Here is a 16355-nt window from a genome sequence, read left to right on the forward strand (position 1 = left end):
CTTTCTGGGAGCCATACTTTCTAGGTGAGAGACTGTTCTCCAGCCTCTTGCCTGTGTTTTGACCCGCCACTGCAGATACAGCTGACCATCTCTGCTTGTCACACGAGGCCTCAGAACACAAGTTTGCAGTGCTGTTGTTAATGCTTGAAACAGAGACCCTGTAATAGAATACTGAATGAATCTTGCATGCAGAATAAAAGTTTTGACACTGGTTCTGGAAGACAAGTTTCAGAACAGTTCACAAGCACAAAACCTGCAATGAAGCCACCTTTCCCCCCCTCGAGTTCTTGAAAGAAACACTAAACAAATGGATAGTTCATGTCTGAATTTTATCCTTGTTTCTATACTCATCTGACAATTGCATTTCCTTGGGCTGTACCTTCTGCTCATACAGAAATCATCTGGCCCCCATGCTGTTGAGAAATCTCTCTCTCCTCCAGGACTCTGTGTGGATGAAGATAGCAAATTCATTTCCAATTAAATCAGTTTTATAGACTGAATGGCTGAAAACAGGTACCATTAGCTTTTTCTAAGCTGGAAAAGAATGTGCTTACTTAAACTATATTATAATAGTGGGAAAAAAAAAAAGAATTTTCAGATATGCAGAATGAAAGCGGTAGCAAATTAAGATTACCTTTCTCTCTGAAAAACTTTCAGTGCTCCTTCCACCCTGCAAGTGGTGCTTGAATTGTAGTGGTTTGCGGGTGATTCAGTAATCAAAATCTTATTTGCAGTGTCTTTATAGCAGACTTCACAGATTAGGAATTTAGTCACTGCAATTAAATGTTCTTCCTGAAGCAGAAAACCACAACTAAGGGACTGAAACACAAGGAAAGCGTGGGGGATGGAAGAGAAATGAAAAGCTAGAGCATACCTTTGTCCAAGGTTTTCATTGTATCTAACCTTCTCTGTCACTTCTATCCTTCTAATTCTTTCAGAAGATAGAAAAACATCCTCTCTCACTATAGAAAAGCACTCTCAAATTTCCATGCTGCTACTTGAAACATGGTGATGCTTTTAAAGCAGACATTTTCCATGGCCTTAACTGCTCACAGGTCTGTCCTAAAATCAAAGTAGCCACTGTGCATACCTAGTAAGTACTGTTCATAAACATTTTTATAATGTTTGACCTTAAGAGTGACCTGAAGATTAATGGATATGTTGTATCAGTTTTAATGGGCCTCTTCTCCCTTGGATGCACACATGTGACTCCCATTAGCCTTAATGGGAGTTATATGTGTGCCTAGAGGTTAGACAAGACCTCTAAAGGTGCTGTTATGCTCTGTTGTATTAACGATCTCATAATTGCTGAGGTGCTGCACCTTTGCGTTGAAAGCAAACTAATTAAATCAGTCTAGTATAAGTTGATATACTAACATACTTTGTATGTATGTGTGTTTTTTCCTAGGAGTCTCTCAGTACATAGACATGGAGGCCAAATCAAATGTGGAATTTAAATTTTAACTGTGACCTGACTTTGTTTTTAAATATCTCGTTAAAATCTAAATGGTTTTGTGAATTTGATTTCTAAGGATGGCTATTTATGCTAATGCAGAGGAAGAAGATGAATGTAGTGTTTTATTTTATCATTAACATGTACACTGAGAGGAACTGGATTGATTCTTATTTTTGATGTTCCAAATCATGCACTTTGAAAAAGGCAGTTAGGTCTAGAGGATTAATATGAATCTTGATGTTGAATTTTAATTATAGCTCTGTTAGTCATTTCTTCTAAGTGCCTTTAGACAAAGCACTTCACCTTTCTTTGATTTCCCCATATGTAAAATACCTGCTTGCTTCGTAGTGATGTAGACATAAATTAATGTCTGTTCTGTGCTTTGAAAACATAAGACTAGTCCATCCAGCTGTGTTCTACCGGCATAACAATGACAGCTCAGGAGGTGAAAAGAAAAAAAAAAAAAAAAGTCTAACCAATACAGCCAGCAAAAACCCTGGTGGAGATGTAGATCTGCTGACAGAACTAATTCTGTTCCATTGCTTTGTGATGCATAAGGCAGGGGAATTATACTGAAAATCTTTTTTTTTTTTTTTTTGCGGGAAGAGTTTGTATCGTAGGCAAATCATTTTATATTTTATACACATTATATGTTTTTATTGATCAAAATCATGATTAGAATTTTACTGTTACTATTAAAGTTTGGGTGCTGTCTTCTGTCACTATTTACATAAGTTTGAAAATTAAGTATGATGGAGTTGTCTTTGAAGGTATAAATCTAGTGAAAGAATGAATCTTAATATTTACCTTCTGGAGGAAAAGATTGTGTGGTAACCTCCACAGTTTAAGTTTTTTTTTTTTTTTTTTTTTTTTTTTTTGTTGTGTTGTGGGAGGGAGTTAGGAGAATCTTATCAAGTAGAGATAGAGTGCTGACAGCATTAAACTAGGATGCTACTTAGTGTCTTTGCTAACTATGGTGCATTGTGCAAATTAACTAAAGCAAGAAGCCTTGGGCCCCTTACCAAGGTCAGTCTCCTAATAAGAGTGTGAGCCTATCTTAAGAAACTGGTAGAAACTGGTCCTGCGGATGGACAAGAGCCAAGGAGCAACTAAGTCTGCGCAAAGACAAGAGGTCAACTAGCGGTGACGAGGAAGAGTCATCAATCTTCATTCCCACGACCCCCGACGACCACCACCAGAATACACTGTGCAAGTGCAGATGGGAGGAGTTTATGGGAATGACTCCTTGGAACTAATTTTGATACGAAGCGGGGACAGGATATGAATATGTATAGGCATATTGTGAAACTTCATGCATATGTAACTCTTTACTGCATATAACCAAGGCAAGTTGCCGCATCAGGTGCGCACGACTTTGGTGGGACTATCCCCCGTGCTGCCCAGCACTGAATAAACATACGTACTTTACAATCTTACTGATTGTGGAGTCCGTTTTCCACAAGTCAGTGTCAGGTGAAGGTCCTTTATATAAGCTCAATTTTGTGAATCAGTTCTGCTGTTTATGAAGTAACATAAAGATCTTGCATCTATTCTGATTGATTAATTTTATTTTGCCTTTATATGGCTCATAGTCTTTATTAGAAAGCAACAAATTTCAACTGGTATTGATGGTATTGTCTTTTGTCTCAGTATCTTGAAATACATGGAAAAATCTTGTGAATGGTTTTCTAAGTATACTTTCAGATTTTGACTCCAATGTATAAAATGTATGATATAGTTTTATCAAAGTTTTTTTTCATCATGTGAACTTCAAAGATTAATTTCAATATATATCTATATCAAGTAACCTGAGTTTATTTATCCATTACTCTTTTCTTTTAACGAAGAAATAGTTATTCCTCTCAGTGTTACATTAAGTGTACATACAATGTTGTTAAAGTTAAAAATGAAAGTTGAATCTAGCTCACTTCATTTTTAGTACCAATGCTTATCCAGAAAAAAAAAAGAAGGAACACGTCTGTTTTATAACCCTTGCAAAAAAAAGACCTACCTCCCCCCAAGATTTTAGGTGTGCTTCTGTATACTTGAGGTTCTTTCTCCTAAGTTTATCTTTGATGGCATGCTGAGATAGGGATTGTGTCCTATGCATTTTTATTGTCAAGCACCAGACCTCTCATGAAGGAAGCTTCTATCGGGGAAAAATATATCTATCTATTTTGGATACTATTTATAGACCAGTTTTCTAAAGAGAATAATCAACATCTTCAAAAACGAATTAGCTGTTTTTTCTCTTTAGTATAACAATGCTTATATTATTTTTGCCAGTATAATGGTTGTCATGAAGTGAGTGTTTTATTATATTCCCTGTAATTTAAGTGTGATTGAACACCAGAGCAGGTTGCCCAGGCAGGTTTTAGGGTGTCCATCCCTAGAGATACTCAGGACTTGACTGGACACATACCTGAGCAACCTCCTCTAGTTTACCCTGCTTTGAGCAGGCTTTGGACAAGAGGTCCCTTCCAACCTCAATCATTCTGTGATTCTGTAATTTGCGTATTTTGTGAAGACTTTTTCATTGTATATATCAATTCAAATATTTTAAATGGTAGTTGAGGCTGAGTAGCCCTATTTTATCCCTATCTTTAATTTAAAAGCATGTAAGCAGAAGTAGTTAGCGTAACATGATTGGCCATGTGGAATGTTATAAGGCTAAACAATAGATTATATACAATGCACTGTACTGAATAAATTAGTTTTCTCAGAATGGAAAGACTGTACAAGGAATTGATATGCAAGCTTTTCATGCAAGCTGCTTTATATTTTAGCCTCAGTTGACATACTACTAAATAAATATTGCAATAAATGCTATTTGCATTAATTGCCTATGTTTAATTTTCATGCGTGAACTCCCAATTGCCTTAAAAATGATTTTATATTAAGTATAATGATTTTATATTATGGTTTTAACAAGAAGGATGAGGTAGACATTTTTAAAGTTTTTTTTTTTTTTTGAGATATAATAGTTAAATTTTAACTAAGTCAGAAATATGAGGTAGTTTAATGGGAAGGTAAAATGTTGAAGTTGAGAACAAAAGCAGGATACTGGGACTTGTTTGAGTTATAGTCTGATTTTGAATCGACTACAGTTGTGTATATAACTTCTAATTCTCGTTCACTAAGGTTATGATGTTACTGTATCCAGTCGCTTACCCCAGTTCTGTAGAAAGCTAGCTGAGTTGGTAAACTAAAGTCTGAGTCTTCATTTTAGCCTTTTTGTTTCATAGTCCTATGCCTTCGTTAACAGTTTCAAGCTTTAGGGGTCTGAAAACTGGCATAGGTACTCTTGACTTTTGACTGTAGGTGTTACTAAAACAGTGCAAGTGGAAAATGGATCTGTGATACCATTTCAGTAACAATTCATTTGAACTTGCCCCAAGAGCTCTTGAGGATTTTAGAATCCTGTCAATCATTAGGAAGTATTCCATAAAGTTGTTGTGTATGCCAACTGCTTTAAAAGGCACCAAAGGAAAAAGGTGTGCTGTGCTGCATGTGCCCAAATAATTGTGAGGGTAATAATAAATTACTCTAGACTAATGATTCCTGTACGAACTTAGTAAATAATAATAATTTAAAAAAAAAAAGACATGAAAGTCTAATAATGCTTTTGGTAACCTGTACATTTATTACGTCTACTTGCACACTTCAAAGATGGAACAAAATGTATGGTTTCATTTGTTAGTGGTTGTTGGAGAGATTGATTTGATGTGCTTTCTCTACTTGTGTTGATCCAAGGTACAAAAATCAGTGCATTAGTACAAAAATTGCAGACATTATGCATGGGAATAGCCTAAAAAGGGTAAGAACCTTTCTTGATTTATTCTTTTCCATTCTTCTTCTATAATCAAATTGGAATTATTTCTGCCCCTTTTATTTTTGTTTGGTTTTTCAGTGGGATGACAGAGTCCAACTTTGTACTCTTTTGTAAGTAAATAGTTTGTTCCATTCTGTTCATTGTGCAACTAATGTCACAGAAAAATCCTATAGGAATTCAGTGCTGTTTAACTCAATTTTCATAAGCCACTGTTGCTCATAACTGGCTTAAATGGGCTAGTGTGATTCTGAATGGACATATGTAATGGATAAACAGGAGTATTTGCTGTTTTTTCTAGGGTGTTAATAAAAAACTAGGGTACTATGGTAATAATGTTTTCATCAAATGGATAGAATTTTCACGTTATGGATTATTTCAAGTTAGAGGAGATTATCAGTAAGCATATTCTTTGCGATGTAATGGAAGAAAAAAAAACATATGAATATTCATATAATTATACATGCAAAATCAACTAAGTTATGCAGATACCTAAAAAAGGAGGAGGAGAATTGGATTTTAGAGGAAACCTCTGTTGTGTTCTGATATCAACAGCAACTTAGATCACGTTGGTATCACATCAGAATAATGTTTTACAGCCTCTGCCAATTTAAAAATCAAATGGATGTTAGATTTGTATAGAACAACACATTTGACTGACAGAAAAGGCTGTTATAGATGGATGTGATGTTCTATCCTTGTATAACAAGGGTTTTGACTGACAGTTTAACAATGGTACACTTTCTATCCCATATATTCTAAATGATTATTATTACAGTACAAAACATTTTTGCACTTGCTGTATATAGATAACGTACACTTTTTGTGTAATAACATTCAAGAAGAGAGGGTTTCTTTTATGTCTTAGAAATGATGACAATTAATGAAGGTTCTGTCTGACACTTATAACCAATGTCAAGGATTGCTATTGTGGTGTATGGTAATGTAAAAACTATTGGGTACTTAGCTCTCAGTGACGGATCAACATAACTCTTGACACATACTATATGGTGGATGAAATAAATCTCCTTGGAGAGCAATAGAAATATTTCTTAAAATGAAGAGCACCCTTTCTGTCTTATAATCCTTCTTTTCAGCTTTGTAGTTCTTTGCATATCTGTAAAATGCAGTTTTAATCTGAAAAGTTACTGTTTGAAATGGTACCTATTAATGCAACAAATTTGCTTTCTGTGCTTTGCAGTCAACATTGCTCTGATACGAGGCTGAAGATGATTCTTCAGAACAGTGGCTAGAGATAAGGAAGGTATGCTTTGTCTCGTTTGTAGGTATGTGTCTCATTTTCTTTTGGGGAAGCACCTTCTTTTTGTAGTATCTTTCTCATTTTAAGATTGACACTTTAGGTTCTTGGCATTTTTTGTCCTTTAGATCTTTGCAGAATTATGTACACTAACTTGATTCTCAAACCGTGGGTGTCTCTTACTTTGTATAGATTTTAATGAAAGCAGGTATACTACAGTGTTTACATTATATTTGATGATTATACAAAGGTCAACATTAAAATCCAAACTTCGTTGTAAACATCACTTTAGCATTGCATGTAGCTAATGAAGAAAGCATACTATTCTATAACCCTCACAATGAAATATGCCAAAAAAGATTTAAATGAATAAAAAACGGGGCCATGCATGTTTATCAAGACAAGTCTTGCTTTTATCTGTCTGATTATCTAGACGGAAAACTTGGTAAATACAAAGATTGCTTTTGCTGTATTGATTTTATAAATTGGCTTACTGTGAAGGATATTTTTCTTAAATGACTTTGAATTTGGTAAGGGAATTAAATAGTTTGATTTAATAATTTTAATAAAAACTGTAGTTTTATCAATATGAATTGCTAAGTTTTTAACTGAAGCCAACTAAAACAAAAACAAAACAAAAAACAAAACAAAACAGTTTTCATCATGTGGAGTTATATTGATTTTCACATAGTTCATTGTGATCTGCTACTTAGTTTGAGAGAGTACTAATGACAGTCATCTATATTTGCGCTGACTTCTACAGGTTGTTAAAGCATGTGCTTTGCTGACCACTGAAAACTGAGAATTATAGGCTCAGATTGTGTTCAAGTTTCTGAGCAGGATACATCCTGCTCCTACATTATATAGGTACAGAATTGTCCTTTACTTCCTCTCAGCTGACCACATCTGTCTGTGTCCCTCTTGTTTAACATCTTTTCCTGGCATCTTTTTTCTTCTTGCTATCATTGCTTTACTCTCTATTCTGACTTTGCTCATTGTTCTTCATGAGTAAATATGTGTCTGAAGCTGTCTCATCTTAGTTCCTCCCTAGTTTCTTGTGCTGTTTTTTTCTGACCTTTTACCTCACTGTTTTACTAGCAGTTGTCTATCTAATCTACCTAATTGTCTTTGGTCTTTCTTCCTTCTGTTATGCTTCCGTCATATGTGAACTCTCAGCGCTCAACTAGTGAAGGAACAAAATGCACAGAAGATGTTCCCTTGCTGTCTTTTCTTGTCTTTGGCTTTGTTACAGCCTGGAACAGAGACAACAAAGGGATGGATTAGCTCCTTCATCTCCAAGTTGTAGAACACTTAGTAGGGATAGTTTTTTTTTTTTTTTAAGAGATTTTTTCTTTTGGAATGAAGTTTCTGCTGAACATACACAAAATATAATTTGCAGAGATTCACAACTTGCTCAAAGGTGAGAAATGGTGCAAGGTTTGGGAAAACACAATATTGAGATAGTTCATCACATATGCCTTATTTCAAACTCTTGCATTAAATAATGAGTGTGATTTTCCTTTTAAAACATTTCCTGACTTTTAATAAGGACAAAATATTTCCTACGTACTTTGTTTTTTAAGTGCCAGCTTAGTTACGTTTTTTCACTTGGGGAGCTGAAATATTCGATTTTTTTTTAACTGGGCAAAGTCTGACATCTTCGAAGCATTTGCTGTACAAAGAACACCACTTATAAATGACTGTAAGGGAAATACACAGACACTTATAAAGTTGTATACTGTCTTTATGTGGCAAGGTTTTAATAGTGAGGGTCTGCAGGGGCAACCTCTGTGAGAAGAGTCCAGAATGTGAGACAGCCCTGCAGCCCCCAAGGTCAGTGCAGCAGGAGGGCAGGAGGTGCTCCAGGCACACAGCAGAAGTTCCCCTATGGCCTGTGGAGAGGCCCCTGGTGGAGCAGGCTGTCCCCCTGCAGCCCATGGGTCCCATATGGAGCAGATCTCCACGCTGCAGCCCGTGGAGGAGCCCGCGGTGGGGCAGGTGGATGTGGCCTGGAGGAGGCTGCGGCCCATGGAGAGCCCCCGCAGGAGAAGGCCCCGGGCCAGAGCTGCACCCCATGGAGAGGAGCCCACGCAGGAGCAGGGGGTCTGGGGGGAGCTGCTGCCTGTGGATAGCTGTCTGTTCCTGTGGTATAGACCTGTATTGGAGCAGTTCTTGAAGAGCTGCTGCATGGGAGGGACCCCACGCTGGAGCAGGGGAAGAGAGTGACTGTGAAGGAATGGCAGAGACTCTGGCGGTTTTACTCAGGTGGCAGCCAAGCTCCACCACAATCACTCTCTCACTCCCCCTCCTCAAAGATAAAGGGGGAGAAAATACAATGCAAAGGGCTCAAGGGTTGAGATAAGGCCAGGGAGATCGCTTCACAATTATCATCATGGGCAAAACAGACTCAGAATAGGGAGACTAGTAAGGTTTATTGCTTTTTACTAACAAGCTAGAGAAGTCAGAAACAGGAAAGAAACCAAAAACACCTTCCCCCTATCCAACCTCTTGCACCACCGCCTCCTGAGTGGTGCAGGGTAATGGGGGAATGGGCTCTGCGGTCAGTCCCTAACACTTCCTAATTCTGCCGTTCCTTCATGGTCACTCTCTGCCCCTGCTCCATGTGGGGTTCCTCCCACGGGATGCCGTCCTTCCTGAACTGATCCTGCGTGGGCTTCTCACAGGCAGGAGCTCTTGAAGAGAGTTCTTGAAGAACTGCTCCAAATGTGGGTCCGTACCATGGGGTCCATCCATCAGGAGCAAACTGCTCCAACATGGTTCCCCCACAGGTAGCAGCTCCTGCCAGGTCACCTGTTCCTGTGTGGTCCCGTCTTCATGGGCTACAGGTCCGGCCTGGAATCTGCTCCACTGGGGGTTCTCCACAGGCCGCAGCCTCCTTCAGTGCAGGTCCACCTGCTCAACTGTGGTCTCCTCCATGGAGATCTGCACCACCGTGGTACCTCATGGGCTGCAGAGGGACATGTTGATCTGTTAGAGTGGATCCAGAGGAGGGCTACAAAGATGATCAAGGGGTTGGAGTGCCTCTCCTACGAAGAAAGGCTGAGCGAGCTGCGGCTGTTCAACCTACAGAAGAGAAGGCTCTGGGGTGACCTCATTGCAACCTTTCAGTACTTAGAGGGGACTTAAAAAAGATGGGGAGCAACACTTTGCTCAATCAGATAATGACAGGACAAGGGGAATGGTTTTAAACTAAAAGAGGGGAGAATTAGATGATGTGTTAGGAGGAAATTCTTCACTCTGAGGGTGGTGAGGCACTGGAGCAGGTTGCCCAGAGAAGCTTTGGATGCCCCATCCCTAGAGGTGTTCAACGCCAGGTTGGATGGGACCCTGGGCAAAGTGATCTAGTGGGTGGCGTCCCTGCAGGGGGGTTGGAACTAGATGATCTTTGAGGTCCCTTCCAACCCAAGCCATTCTATGATTCTATCGCAGGCAGGGGGGATGAGGGGGATGCATCACCGTCTATGTCAGTCAGCAGCTGGAGGGCATGGAGCTCTGCCTGGGGATGAAAGAGGAGCTGAGAGCTTATGGATCAGGATTAAAGTGAGGGCAGGGATAGGTGACATTATAGTGGGGGTCTGCTACAGGCCACCTGATCAGGAAGACCAAGCAGATGAGGTCCTCTATAAACAGCCTACTCCACTATGACCCTCTCCACAAGCCACAGAGGAACTTCATCTCCAGCGCCTGGAGTGCCTTCTCCCCCTCTTTCTGAACTGACCATGATGTCTGCAAGGCTGTTTCTCACTCCTCACTCTCCCAGCTGCTGTTGTGTTGTGCAGCAGGTTTTTTTTTTCTCTTTTTTTTTTTTCCCCCTTTCTAAAATCTGTTCTCACAGATGCGCAAACAACATCAGTTATTGGCTCAGCTCTGGGCAGCGGCTGGTCCCTTTGGAGCCTGCTGAAACTGGCTCATCTAACATGGGGCAGCTTCAGGATTCTTCTCACAGAAGGCACCCCTGCTGCCCACCGGTACCAAAACCTTGCCACATAAACCCACTACAGAAACAAAGCGTTATGGACTGACTGCAGCCCCCATTCCTCTGCGCTGCTCAGGGGTAGGAGGTAGAAGAGGGTGGATGGAAGGGCAGGTGTTTTTAGTTTGCTTTGTTTTCTCACTGCTCTAGTCTAGTAGTAATAGGCAATAAATTACATTAATCTCCCTATGCTGAATCTATTTTGCCTGTGGTGAGCGGTCTCCTTGTCCTTATCTCAGCCCTTGAATCATTTTTCATCATCTTTTCTCTCTGCCTGCCTTTGAGGAGGGGCAGTGAGAGAGTGGTTGTGGTGGAGTTTAGCTGCCCATCAGGGTGAAACCACCACAAGTTATATATATATATATTTTTAATTTTATTTTATTTTAAATTAATCTCCTTAGCAAAGAGGTTTCCTCTCAGAATAGAGACACGATTCTAGTCTCATAGATAATATTTAATTTGAAAGATAGTGTAATGAAAATATGTTAATAGCTTTTTCAGTAAGTTAATAGCTTTCAAGTTCTTACTAATTAGTTTGTTAAAATATTCTATTGGTAAAATACTTCTTTTTTTTTCCCCGGTAAAACTTAAAAATGTAGGTCTTATAGGGACCATCTTGTGAATAGTAAGGACAGAATGAGAAGTAATATCAAAATTGTTTAAAAAGAAATAATTAGCAAGTGAGTGATGAAGGAAGCTGCCATAATTTGCATCAAAGATCACTTTCTGTCATTTTACAGCAAAATGATATAGTGTACAAGTGGATCTTGCATAGAAAGTAAGCATTCTTTGGAACAAGAATGAGAAGGCAAAATTTTTGTGATGGCATACTTGGTCCCAGGTGTCTTGGACACCTGACTACCTGCAGCAGCAGCTGCTGCAGGAGGGATGAGTAGTATCCCATTCTCAGCCCATCCTTGGTGGCTACAGTGCCATGGAATTAAAGCATATGTCTTCATAACTGATTTTTGTATCCTAGGTCCCCTACATTCTGACACTGTAAAATCTAGGTTTACTTCTCTCTTTCTCCGGCCTTATTTAGTAGTAACCTCAGATATCCTTAGGGCTATCTGAAGCAATGCCACTTATGTCCTTATACATTCAGTCCTCTGATATCCCTTGAATCTCCATGCAGTTTTTTTAATTTCTTTCTTATGTCCCTTTAAAAACTTGTAGTACCCTCAGATTCCTTTTGCTTCTATTGGCTGAGCAAAAGGCATCATGTGCTGTGGCTTATTACAAACAATACTTGTGTTTATTACAAAGAATACAAGTGCTGAATGGCCTGCTGCCTGTCTCCCTGTTCTACCATCAGTCAAGAAATTGATAGAGATTATTTCCACTTTTTTTTTTCTTCACCCTCCTCAGTACCACACAAGTTTTAATGTCTTTGGCAATTCATTTTACTTTAAGTTTTCATGGAAGTAGGTCACTGGATTAAAATTTAAGCTAGTATGGTATGTGAAACAATCCAGAGTTGCAGAATTTTGCTTGAGATAACTGATTATGAACCAGCATGAATCTCTGATTGTGATGAGAAAAAGAAAATGATGAGCAATTAGACAAACACTTCCATAAACATATCCTCACCTGCTTCCCAGTACAAGTACATTTTGCTGTGAGTTGTACTCAATCCATGTGAACACCTCTGGTATGGCAATGGGCAGCAAAGGAGGTTGGGGTGGTCTGTGTGATGGTTTCTATCTGCTACTTTGTGTTAATGGTTCCTGTATTCCTGCAAGCCACAGTCCCAAAGGGGTGTCCATGCCCTGTCTAGTGGCTAGAGAACATTAGGAACCTTGGGGGTGTCCCTGCCCTGCTGTGAGTGGCCCTTAGTCACAGTCCCTCAGTTGTGTCCCTACTGCTTTTGGCTTAGTGTCCCACCACCACCAAATGTGTCTCCAGCCCCTCACAGCTGCCTCTGTCTTAGATATGACTAAGCAGAGATGCTGTGCACTTTTCTGATACTGTTTGTTTGTTTGTTTTCCCATCAATTTTATCTGCTTTGGGACAAGCTGGAGCCAATTTTAGACCGGCACATAGCAGTTCGTGACTTCCTGCCATACAGGTCACTGTTACAGCCCGTGATACTTAAAGCCTGTAACATATGCACATTACTGCTAGATAAAACTGATTGAATGATAGATACATGACATAAATGTGTACCACTTGTTTCCTTACAGATATATTGGGGGGAAAAAAGAAGAAAAGGAAGGGCATTAACTTTTCCTCTGCTGTTTTTTCCTAAAAGGTAAGATACTTACATTATCACTCATGGGATGAATAAGATGCTTACTGTGAAGGGAGAGATTTTTCTGTGAATTTCAGTCTCATATAGGCATTTAACAGGAATGTTCCTCAAAGAGTGGTGTTAAATAACAAAGACCAGAGGAGACATTGCATTTGAAATCCCATCTCTTCTACATTTTTAAATTGGTGGTTCCATCTTACAGTTGTTCTAATTCATAATTAAGCAGTTAACTATACTCATTAGATAAAAATAAGTAAATATTGTTGAGACTTGCATTTAGTTCATAGGAATATGAAAATTTGGTGAAGATGTGAATTTTCTCTTTAGAATTCCAGCTTTCTGTTCATTCAGACTTTTCTCAAATGGCTATTTATTTTATTTTCTCAATTTTTCTTAATTTTCAAATTTTTCAAAATTTCATTTTTTTCAAAATTTTCAATTTTTTTTTCAAATAAATTTCAAATTTTTCTTAACTTTCTCAATTATTTTATTTTCTCAATGGCTTTATTTTGACTAATGTTAACACTTCAGAAAATGCCATCCTTGTCTCTGAACAGACTATCTCATTTTACTTATGTTACAATTGGTTAGGCCACGTTTCTTAAATCCTAATAGCATTATTCTTGTTCTGGAAAACAATTTCCTGGTTCCATACTTTGATGAAAATATTCCTTTTTGTTGGTCTTAACATCATAGTATGTCAGCATTTTCCCAGCGAGGTAGTCCTCAGGGAGTCCTGTGTGTAATTATTGCTTTCATATGAAATCTGTTTTGGTCAAGTATGGTACTATTTTAGGTCTCTCATAAGGACATATATGGAATTCAATATTGTATAGAACCTCAATTTCTAAAACATTCATATATAATTATTCATTACTTTAAAGTGTGTTGGTGCTTTGTAAAGGAGACAAAGTCCAGTTCACATGGGGAAAAGGATGGAGCTGTAGAAAAGTAAAAGTATTATATTTTAACTGAGAGTTAGAATAATTAATAAAAATAATTTCACTTCTTCCAGTCTTTGTGTCAGTCATGAGTTTATAAAAGGAATTGAATGAGGCAAAGAAGTTTGTTTAGCAAACAGGGTTAGAATTGTACAAGGAGTTAAAATTTGTCTTGGTCAGCTTCCAAAAGCTATATCCTAAAGGAAACCATGTTGTTAGTATGTTATAGAACCTTTAACCTTCAGTTCAGTCTAAACTTCTAATAAAAGTAAGAAAGCTTGCCTTTTTCCTCAGCAATTCCTTGGGGCTACTTTTTCAAACATTTTGATTCCCCATAGTTGTTTTTATTTCAGTACATATTAAGTGACATGGGCACACTTATTATGACAATTAGGGGGAAAAATAAAAGAAAGAATGATGAAATAATGTAGAAGGATGAGGAACAATTTCTTTTTTAACTCAAGTTTTTTTTACTTTTTAACTCTAGTAAAAATTTTGAACAAGGTGATCCTTTTTTTTTTTTTTTTTTTTTTTTTTTTTATGGGTGTGGGGTTAATTTGTCTTTTATTTTCAGCTCATGTGCAAATATGAGTTTCAGTTCTGTATAAATCATCTAAGTGACCGCAATAGAGTTTTGCTTCAAACAGCTGAAGATTTTGAAAGAGAGTTCAGTGATAAAGCTTCTCTGGATGCTGTCATTTTGAACATTTTGAAAGCAGACTAAATAGCTAATATAAGATCATCACTGCTGACTTGCTGTAAACAGAATTTTCTTTGCAGGAGGTTTTTTTTTTTTTTTTTCCCCCCTTCTCCAGCTTTGTGGTTGCTTGTTATTCTCTCTTTTTATTCCCGTGTATATTTTTTCCCATATCTTTCTCCATATAAGTTGAGTTTACTGATTCTCCAAAATATTTGCTAAAATAGATTATATCTTCTCCCTCACAATACCATGATTGAGAAAAACAAAAAAGCTAATTTAACTAAAGAAGCTTAAGAAAAGCTTTAATTAGAACTTGCAAAAACCCAAAGGAGGTAGCTGATAGTAGGCTCGTACACCTAGTAGAAAACTAAGCACGTCAATGGACATTAGGTGAAATTGGGCAGATTTAGGTGAGAGTTAATTTTTATAGTGAGGGTACTCACTATACCTGTTGAACAAATGCTGTAGGAATATGATGGAATATGATAGAGTCTGAAGTCTTATAAACTGGAATTGGAGGTCATTTAACACTATGGTATGACAGGTCAGCAAAAAAAAAAAGACTAACCAGCTAAAAATGATGCTAGTGCTAGTTTCAATGACTCTGTATCTCATTTTAACTTGTATGCAGTTGGTAGATCTACAGGCTACTAGAATCACAGAATCACAGAATCGAAGGGGTTGGAAGGGACCTCGAAACATCATCGGGTCCAACCCCCCTGCCAAAGCAGGCTCCTTAGAGCAGGCTGCCCAGGTAGGCGTCCAGACGTGGACTACTACTACTAGTATTGTTAGCCATACTTATTTTATCTTTTGTGGGGAAAAGGTTTGATAAACGTGAAGTGACCACTCCAGCATCTCTTCAGTCCTTTTACTATGTTGTTTTCTAATAAGAAAGCAAAGTAACTAGGTTACAAATGGAAAGAAAGCACTCGCTTCATCCTTCTTTTACAGACCAAATATGTCTGATTTTATCAGGGCATTCACATGGTATAATTAAACCTTTGCATTGTTTTCTGTATATAGGGATACAAAAATGACCACATACGAAAACCAAACAAATTGATCTGTCAGCTCACAGTGCAACAACAGATGTGAAGGTCAGGAGTATGATATAAGGGAAGAGAGGCTGGCACCAAGTACTGGTGCTGTTGAACAGGACCTTAATCCTATGCCATTCTTTTGTTCTCAGAAAGAGAGAAATGCACCTGTTCTTCAGAATAGGTGCATGATTCTCAAGAAATGGAAGTCAGTCGCAGTAGAGATTAGAGGTAGCCATCCAAACCTTTGAACGGGAAGCAGCTGTCAGCTGCAGGAAGCAGCAAGTTTTCAGACAGCCACTTCTTCCTTTTGGAGGCAGCCATGTTGATAGCCATGTCTTGCAGCTTCTCTGCCATGTATGAAGCAAAATGTGCATATGGGATACTGGATGTTTTTAGAAAGGTCTTTAAAAAAAAATAAAAATCTTTACTTGTATTTGCATGAAAGTAGTAATGCTTACATCTACATTTAACTGTAACATGATTCAAGATGAAGAGTTAGAAAAAGGATTCTAAAATGCAACTCAAATACTGTGAATGGACTTATTGTTCTTTATCTGAAACAAATTTGATAATGCTTATGAGTTACTAGATATGCTTTCTAAGTTCCATATAATTTAATAGTATTTTCTTCAGCTCTATCTCTGTGTCATGTAAAGTCTAGCTGAGCTAACAAGTAGCCTGTCACTTTTGGGCACTGCTGATGTTTCTACTAACCTGGGACCAATTTCTAGAGTTATAGAAGATAACTTTGCCAGCTGATGGGGACAGCTAACACTATTCTAAAGCTAATGCCGTTGTCTATATGGGTTGCTCTCAGTAAGTTTAAAAGTTAGATCTGTGAGGTGAATCTCGTTTTGATATCGAATGGTACTTTTTTGCTTAT

The sequence above is a fragment of the Cygnus olor genome, chromosome 2, assembly GCF_009769625.2.
Source record: "Cygnus olor isolate bCygOlo1 chromosome 2, bCygOlo1.pri.v2, whole genome shotgun sequence".
Taxonomy (NCBI): domain Eukaryota; kingdom Metazoa; phylum Chordata; class Aves; order Anseriformes; family Anatidae; genus Cygnus; species Cygnus olor.